The sequence below is a fragment of the Microtus ochrogaster genome, chromosome 8, assembly GCF_000317375.1.
Source record: "Microtus ochrogaster isolate Prairie Vole_2 chromosome 8, MicOch1.0, whole genome shotgun sequence".
NCBI lineage: Eukaryota > Metazoa > Chordata > Mammalia > Rodentia > Cricetidae > Microtus > Microtus ochrogaster.
The window spans coordinates 78,790,549-78,798,771 of NC_022015.1; positions in this window are offsets into that span (position 1 = coordinate 78,790,549).

The following is an 8,223-nucleotide window of genomic DNA, read 5'->3' on the forward strand; positions in this document are numbered from 1 at the left end:
TGTGTGTGTGTGTGTGTGTGTGTGTGTGTGTGTGTGTGTGTGTGTGTGTGACTATAGGCTATGTGTCTGTGCTCTCTCCTGGAAGGACATCATGGAGCTATCCTCCTTTTGTTCAATTAAGAGACATAATTACAAGTATGGAGGGAGTTTCAACAAAGGACTTTCATGAAATTTAAATAAATGTTTAATCACAATGAACACATATATACTCAGGCCCCTTAGAATGCTTCTGACTTTACCTAAGTTCTGCTGTGATTCTGGGTCAGCATTATTTGAGATTTACTCTTAGAGGCAGCTCCTTTAATCACTGCAGTGAAAAAATGACAATCCATTCAGTCAACAGGGAGATGTTAAGGCTCGTGTAACTATGGTTCAGTAAGAGTACAGCAACAGAACATGTCGCCATATTTTCCTTTTATGAGGATCTTATTGTTCTACTGCAATCAACAATATGAATAGATAAAATCACAGGGAAGTCTCTCAGCATGAGAAAGCTGCCACATTTCAATTCATTCACTATCCATGACCTATAATGAGGGAGTGACTGACACCAGGTCAGCCAATTGACAACTGAGGACTAATGAATCTCAGGCACTCCAAGAGGTCTTATGGGGCCTTCGTTAGGTCCATATTCATAGTCAGTTTCCTAATCCTATTTTCATTTCTTTTTCATAGGAGATGATTAAAAAGGTACTGTTAAATTAGTTCCCCAAACACCAACTCATTACCTGTTTGTCTCTTGGAGAATCCAACTTACTAGTGCCACCAGATATTTCCCTTCAAAACAAGAATATTTTCATGTGTTCTTCATGTTTCTGGGAAAGCAAACTTAATGCTGTTACCACAACTAAAGCAGGAAAAAATACTTAAGGTTGCATTCCTAACAAGCCTACCAAGAAACTATGAGCTGTTATTAATTAACCTTTTGTTTTTGAAAACAATCTGAAACCCTTTATTTATATTCATTTCATCTATTAAAAGTGAACATATATACATGTATAGGCAGCAATGTTTTTGAGAACTCCTGTTTGTAGCTGCCCTGGAAAAGTGAACAAGAATGATACCAACAGACATTAACAAGGTAAGAGATGTTTACACAGGACCCTAATCCTAAACAAAGGACTCCAGGCAATAAAGGAATGCTGAGAGTGGGAGGTTTAAGCATCTGTATGGTAGAGTACAATTGATTATCTAATAGAAAGTAGTCCTCTTGAAATTCTATGCATGCAAATCATATTATATGGGTTGTACAATTGTATTTATGCAATTTAGGAGAAAAGAGAAAGGGTAAATGGTACAAGTGTATTGTCATTTAAAAACTAAAACAGAAAAATAATTGAAGTAAACATTGCCATTGTGACGTTTTAAGTGATGCACCATATGAAATGAAGTAGAAAATAACTGAGCTAGCATTCTCAACTAGGGGAACTATCAGAGTTGTATTTCAATGAATATGTCCTGCATTATTTGTTGTGGGAGTGCCTTATGCTCCTTTAGCCAATAGCCACTGAGATACTAGCCCACTGGGGCGTGGTCTCTCTCTCTAAAAAGCAGCAGCCGCCCTCAGTTTGCTCTCTTGCTCCAGCGACTAGACTCCTTTCCTGGCTGTCATGAAGGATGGTGTTCTATAAGTTTTTTCCCCTCAAATAAACAACGCTTTGAATCCAAACTGGTGTGGGATTGTATTGCACATTAATTACTTAGGATATGACAAATAACAATATTGTTGCTGACAGTAAAATATTCCAGCAATTCTTCCCTACCTCCCTCCACTCCTGATCAGAGTTTGAAGAAAACTATTTGAAATACAGTGCTTGAAGAGAGGGTCTGAGATATAAGAGCACTGGGCTCAGTCATGAGCACAAGCCCTTGCCTTATGTTGTTCAAATCTATTCATTAAACGGGGCTTCTTTCTCATCTCAGATGGTTGATTAAATATTAAAAAGAGGCTGTAAAGACAATATTGACAATCGTTTCTCAGATTGTTCATCTTATATTTTAAGGTAGAATACTTCATTGGCTTGGAGCCCAGCTTAAGGCAGACCGGCTGACCAGTGAGTCTTAGTGAGTCAACTATGTTTGCTTTTTGAAAACTCAATTATATGGTGTTTAATGATTTTTAAAAGTTATTTGGTGTTCTTGTGGAAGCCAGAGCCTGTATTTCTAACATTAGGTCATTATTTTTATTTTGAAAATCTCCAAAATCAGAAAGAAAAACAAGAAAGATCAGGACATAGTTGTAGATGATAGTTATTTTGTGGTATTGGCCAAAATATTTTCATTACACAGTCTCAGTTTCCATATATTTGAAATGAAGACAATCCTGGAGGTTATTTAATGTTATTATTATTAGATTTAATTAGCTGCTACAGAATCCTCTAAGAAAGAATACATTTCCTAAATAGATACGTTGATATGCATCAGCTGGTAGAATGAAACTAAATTAACTGGCAAGATCTCATGGTTAGGTGAAGTCTGAAAGTTCACTCTATTTTTTTTTTTTTGGCAAGGTCAAATTCAAATGAGTAGGGCAGGCCTAGCATGCAATGATGCCTATGTGGAAGAGAAGTGGATATCCACCCATCCTGCACTTGCAACACAGAGATACGTTGATTCTGTAGGGTTTGTGTTGCAGAAGTTAGCCTCATTCTCTCAGGTTCTGGATTACCCCAATCCCAGTGGCCCACGTGTGGGATCAAGTCTTAGACACAATCACCCCCAAAGGCTGGGCAAGTCAGTCTTTCTAGGTGTTTACTCTATCATTCTCTAGATAAATGTAGAGAGGTGAATCTCCAGCCCAGCTTTCTTCGAGTTTTCTTTGTATATTTTCATACTGTAAGGGATTATTCCATCCTTGAACTATATTTACTTAAGCTTAAAGACAGGATGACAGTTTTATGTTCCTGAATGATTATGAGAAAACTAATGAAATACCTCTCATTATTTCTAATATTAAGTTCCTCACTTAACATCAAAGACACCATGGTGAAGACATGTTAGTGTCAGCATATCCCTGAAACCACACTAAATTCTTAATGGATGCCTAGGTTTGCCAAGGATTGATTGTATGATTTGGCTATGAAAGCAAAATTAGAAAGAGTTAGATTTTTTTTTCCTGAGAATTTGAAAGGAGAAGTCTTTGAGCATATCCTGATGTATCCAGGGCTTCTTGTCCTGAGCCTATTTCCTTCTTTCATGATAAGATGTGTTTAAGATCATGGCCATATTCAATGCCTTAATAATTGTTGTTTGTTTAGCAAAGTGATTGTAAAATTATAAGGAAGCATGGAGCTAGTCTGGCCTAGTTGCCTTAAGAGATTTGCATCATGGGTTATTTCAGGTTAGAGCCAGTGGTTCCTGGAGCACAATGTGCCTTCAAGTTCCCAAGAGATCAACACATTCCTCAGGTGGTGAAAGATTCAGGCCACTTTGTGTTTCTCTATATGTTCCATCAGAAGTCAAGGAAATATGGACACTTAACATGTCAATTTGTCTTACACATTAATCTTGTATACCCTCTATAGCTTGAAAACTTCATTGTGTCCTGGAAACTACAACTGTTGTTGATCCTTGAAATTGCCATTATATTCTGTTTCTGATAAAACTAAAAAAAGTCTCATTGCTCTCTATCTTATTGTGAAAGGCTCAGTTTTGTTGTTGATCCTCCAACTGGGCTGACTTAATTCCTCAGGGTCTTGTTACTTACCTTGTTCTGGTAAGCAAGCACAGGCATGCACACATGATGTATACTATATTTACTCTTTGATAGCCTTTAACAGTTCAGAAAATATTACGGGTTAAATAAACACTCATTTTTCGCCTAGCTCTCATCTACAAAGTTCCTATCAGTCTCAATTGAGTTAATTGCTTTTTTTTTTTTTATTGAGAAAAGGAAAAAAAACAAGTTTCCGCCTCCTCCCAGCCTCCCATTTCCCTCCTCCTCCTCCCACCCTTCTCCCCCTCCCCCAAACTCCTCTCCCTCTCCCTCTCCCTCTCCAGTCCAAAGAGCAGTCAGGGTTCCCTGCCCTGTGGATAGTCCAAGGTCCTCCCCTCTCCGTCCATATTTAGGAAGGTGAACATCCAAACTGGCTAGGCTACCACAAAGCCAGCACATTAAGTAGGGTCAAAACCACGTGCCATTGTCCTTGGTTTCTCATCAGCCCTCATTGTTCGCCATGTTCAGAGAGTCCGCTTTTATCCCATGCTCCTTCAGTCACAGTCCAGCTGGCCTTGGTGAGCTCCCAATAGATCAGCCCCACTGTCTCAGCCCCTCGTGGTCCTGACTTCCTTGCTCATCTTCTCCCTCCTTCTGCTCCTCATTGGGACCTTGGGAGCTCAGACCAGTGCTCCAGTGTGGGTCTCTGTCTCTATCTCCATCCATCACCAGATGGGAAAAAAGGATGATTGGGATAAAGGAAGGTTGGATAGGGGAGCACGGAAGCATAATTCTTAGTTAAGGGAACCACCTTATGGTTGGCAAGAGACTTGAACCTAGAGTGGCTCCCAGGAGCCCAAGGCGATGTCCCCATTTAGTTCCTTGGGCAGCTGAGGATAGGGAACCTGAAATGACCCTATCCTATAGCAATACTGATGAATATCTTGCATATCACCATAGAGTTAATTGCTTTTATACACCTTTTTACACCTCCTTCTAGAATTTATGTAAATATAACCATACACAAATATAAATTCAGTTTTTCTTCTGTTTTTCACAAAAGTTAAAAAATTGTTCATATTGACTCTACTACTGTTTTGTTTTTACATTTCCCTATATCTGCATAGAAAAAAATCTGCTACATTTAGGACTGTCTTAGAATTACAGAAAAAATGTGTGAAAATGTATTGTTGTGTCACATAGCACATATCCAGTATATTATTAACATCCTCCCTTAAAATGGTGTGTTTGTTGCAATTAATATACTGATGTTGATGCAGCATGATTAATTAAATTGCACAGTATATTTCCACTTAGTTTTCCAAATGCCTTTTTCCTTGCCTTGAGCTCTCAACAAGGATTCCACATCACAAGTCATTGATCAGGTTTCTTAGGCTACTGTTTGATTTGTTTCTCTTTAATTTTCATTTGGAACACATTGATGATACTAATTATGTAATCCTGTCCAAACATTTTTTTCCTAAAACATTTATAAGTGGTATTTACTGTCTTCCTGAGTGGTAGAACTATGAGTGTGGGCAGTGGTAATACAGGTATGACATGTATTTTCATCGTGTGATCTCTCCCTGCAGAGTTGACTGTAATCACCCAGTTGTAGCAGTGATTCTGGGTTTCTGCACGGCAAAAATTACTCATCTGTCCTCTGTCACATTATACTATTTGGAAGGCATGTGCTATTTTTTGATGAAGGAAATATGATCTATCCCTTTAGAGGGTTGTAATATAAAATATATGGGAAACTTCTTCTGGGAAAGTATGTATTTGTAAACAGAGACTGCTCATTTGTTTCTCAACCACCCAACACAGAATAATCCTTCTCCGTCACAGCTACATGACATCTCCCTGACTCCTCCTTCTTTTCTCCTCTGCTTGGAATTCCCTCCTGCCCTGTCATAGTCCCAACTAGCTGATGGAGGAAGGTCATTGGTTAATTAAATAAAGAAGCTGCTTGCCCTGATAGGTTAAAATATAGGTGGGAGGAGTAAACAGAACAGAATGCTGGGAGGAAGAGGAAGTGAGGTCAGACTCGACAGTTCTCCTCTCTGGGGCAGACACCTCAGAGAGACATGATGCTCCACTCTTGTGGGCAGAGGCGAGAGCTCTGCTCTCTGAGGCACACGCGATGAAGCTCCTACCCAGGATGGACATAGGCTAGAATCTTCCCGGTAAGACTGGTGCTCACTAAGACCGGTGCTCATAGATTATTAGAGATGGGTTGATCAGGATATCAAAATTAGCCAGTAAGGGCTAGAGCTAAAGGGCCAAGCAGTGTTTAAATGAATACAATTTGTGTGTTGTTATTTTGGGGCATAAGCTAGCAGGCGGCCGGGGGCAGCCGGGGTGCTTGGGACGCAGCCCCGCCGCTCTTATTACTACAACTAGCTTCTTTATTAACCAATGGTAATAAAACATATTCATAGCATACAGAGGGGAATCCCACATCATGTATCTTCCTTATTTATGTATTCAATGCTATATTCATGTTAGAATAGATTTTGCTTTTGATTACTGGATTGTAATCAACATTTATTCTGGATCTCATCATTGCAGTTTTATTCAATAGGAACTCCTTCCTGTTTGTCTCACAGTTAAAAGGTTCATCAAGTTCTGTATATAAATATATATTTATGCACTATTTAGAAGCCATATAATTTAAAATAATTGAATTGCATATTTCATTTAACATAGTGTGAACCTGCTTATAGCCTTAACTAATTTGTATGTATTTATGTGTTTATATTTGTGTATTTGTGTGTGCATATATGTGTGTGTGTGTGTTTGTTGCTTGACAAACAGAATATACACCACATCTCTCCTATGGAAATGAGTGGATAGACAGGTTCCCTTTTTTTCACCAACTGGGTTCTTGTAATTATTATTGAATGTGGATCCTCAGACTTGGCAGCAAGTGATTTTATACACTAAACATCCCACTGACATTTGCTTATCATTTATAAAACAGATTTATAGTGTGCATTTCATATATGCTTCCTAATTTGTTCAATTAGTTTCCTATTAATATTGTGTTAGGTGTTTACTTCTTACAAAAATTATTGCAGTGTTATTAAAGTAAAATCCTGCTATAATTGTCTTGATTATCATAGAGGTTTCTATGATAGTTTTATGATCTATGAAAAATATTGGCATCTATCAGCAGACTGAGAAGAAGTAACACCCATGCATGTAAATTGACATAGTAACATGTACTATGTTATATGAGAGACCAAAGCAAAATAAAACACTTTCCCCACTCTAAGTATGAAGATGGCCATTTTCTTAGAAATGAAAGATGTGCCTGATTAAAGGGAAAGTTAATTTAGGCATCCTCTCCACGGCTGCTTAGAGTCATAGCTGGAGCCATCCTTGACGATTCCTGGGAATTTCTGTAGTGCTATGTTTCACAATAGCCCCCGGCCTTTCCCTGTAATCAGTCTGATGACTATCTTAATTGTCATCATAGAACCTTCAACCAGCAGCTGATGGAAAGTGATGCAGAGATCTACAGAGAAACGCTAGACTGAGCTACCTGGGACCAGCCCAAGAACAGTAGGAGAGATTATATGAGCAAAGGAATCAAGATCATGATGGTGATACCCACAGAAACAGCTGACCTGAGCTAGTGAGAGCTCATTGACTCTTAACTGATAGCAGGTGAACCGGTATAGGATCAAATTAGGCCCACTGAGAGTCGGTAAGAGTTGTGTAGATGGGTCAGTCCATGGGGCCACTGGCAGTATGACAAGGATTTATCCCTAGTGCTTGAACTGGCTTCTAGGAGGACATTCTCTTTGGAGGGATACCTTCCTTAGTCTAGATACAGTGGGGGAAGGGTCTTGGTCAAAGTGAAGTGTCAGACATTGACTCCCCATGAAGCCTTTCACTTTCTAAGGAGTGAATGGGAAGGTGGGGTAGGGAGAAGGTGCAGGAAGTGAGAAGAATGGAGGGAGTGGGAATAAGGATATCTATGTAAAATGAAAAAAGATTGCATTAAAAAGCTCTAAATAAAAATTAAGGATCTGCAATAAAAAATGACAGCTCATATTGTTGAGAATATGGAGTAAAAAGAACACTCATCTATTGGTAGGAATGCAAAATTGTACAGCAACTAGGAAAATCAGAATGGTAGTTTCTCAGGAAGATGGGAATATAAAGCATAAAGAAAATGTGGTACAGTTGCACAATGGAGTATTAAACAGATGTTAAAAAATGAAATCATGAAATTCAGAGGTAAATGGATAGAACTAGAACATATCCTAAGTTAGGTCACCTTGACTCAGAAATACAAATATGGTATGTACTTGTTTATATGTGGATGATTACTGTCAATGATAATAACCGTAATCTATAAAACCACAGATATTAAAGTATAGAATAAAGTAGTAGGGATGGGGCATCCCGATTTAGGAAAGGGAAATAGAATAGATAGTTATGGATGAGTAAGGGGGGCTGGAATAGAAAAATCAAAAGGAGGAGGAGGAGGGGGAAAATGTGGATTGGGGAATACTGGAAGACACAGCCAAAACTCAGGGTCATTTGAGAGGTAATAT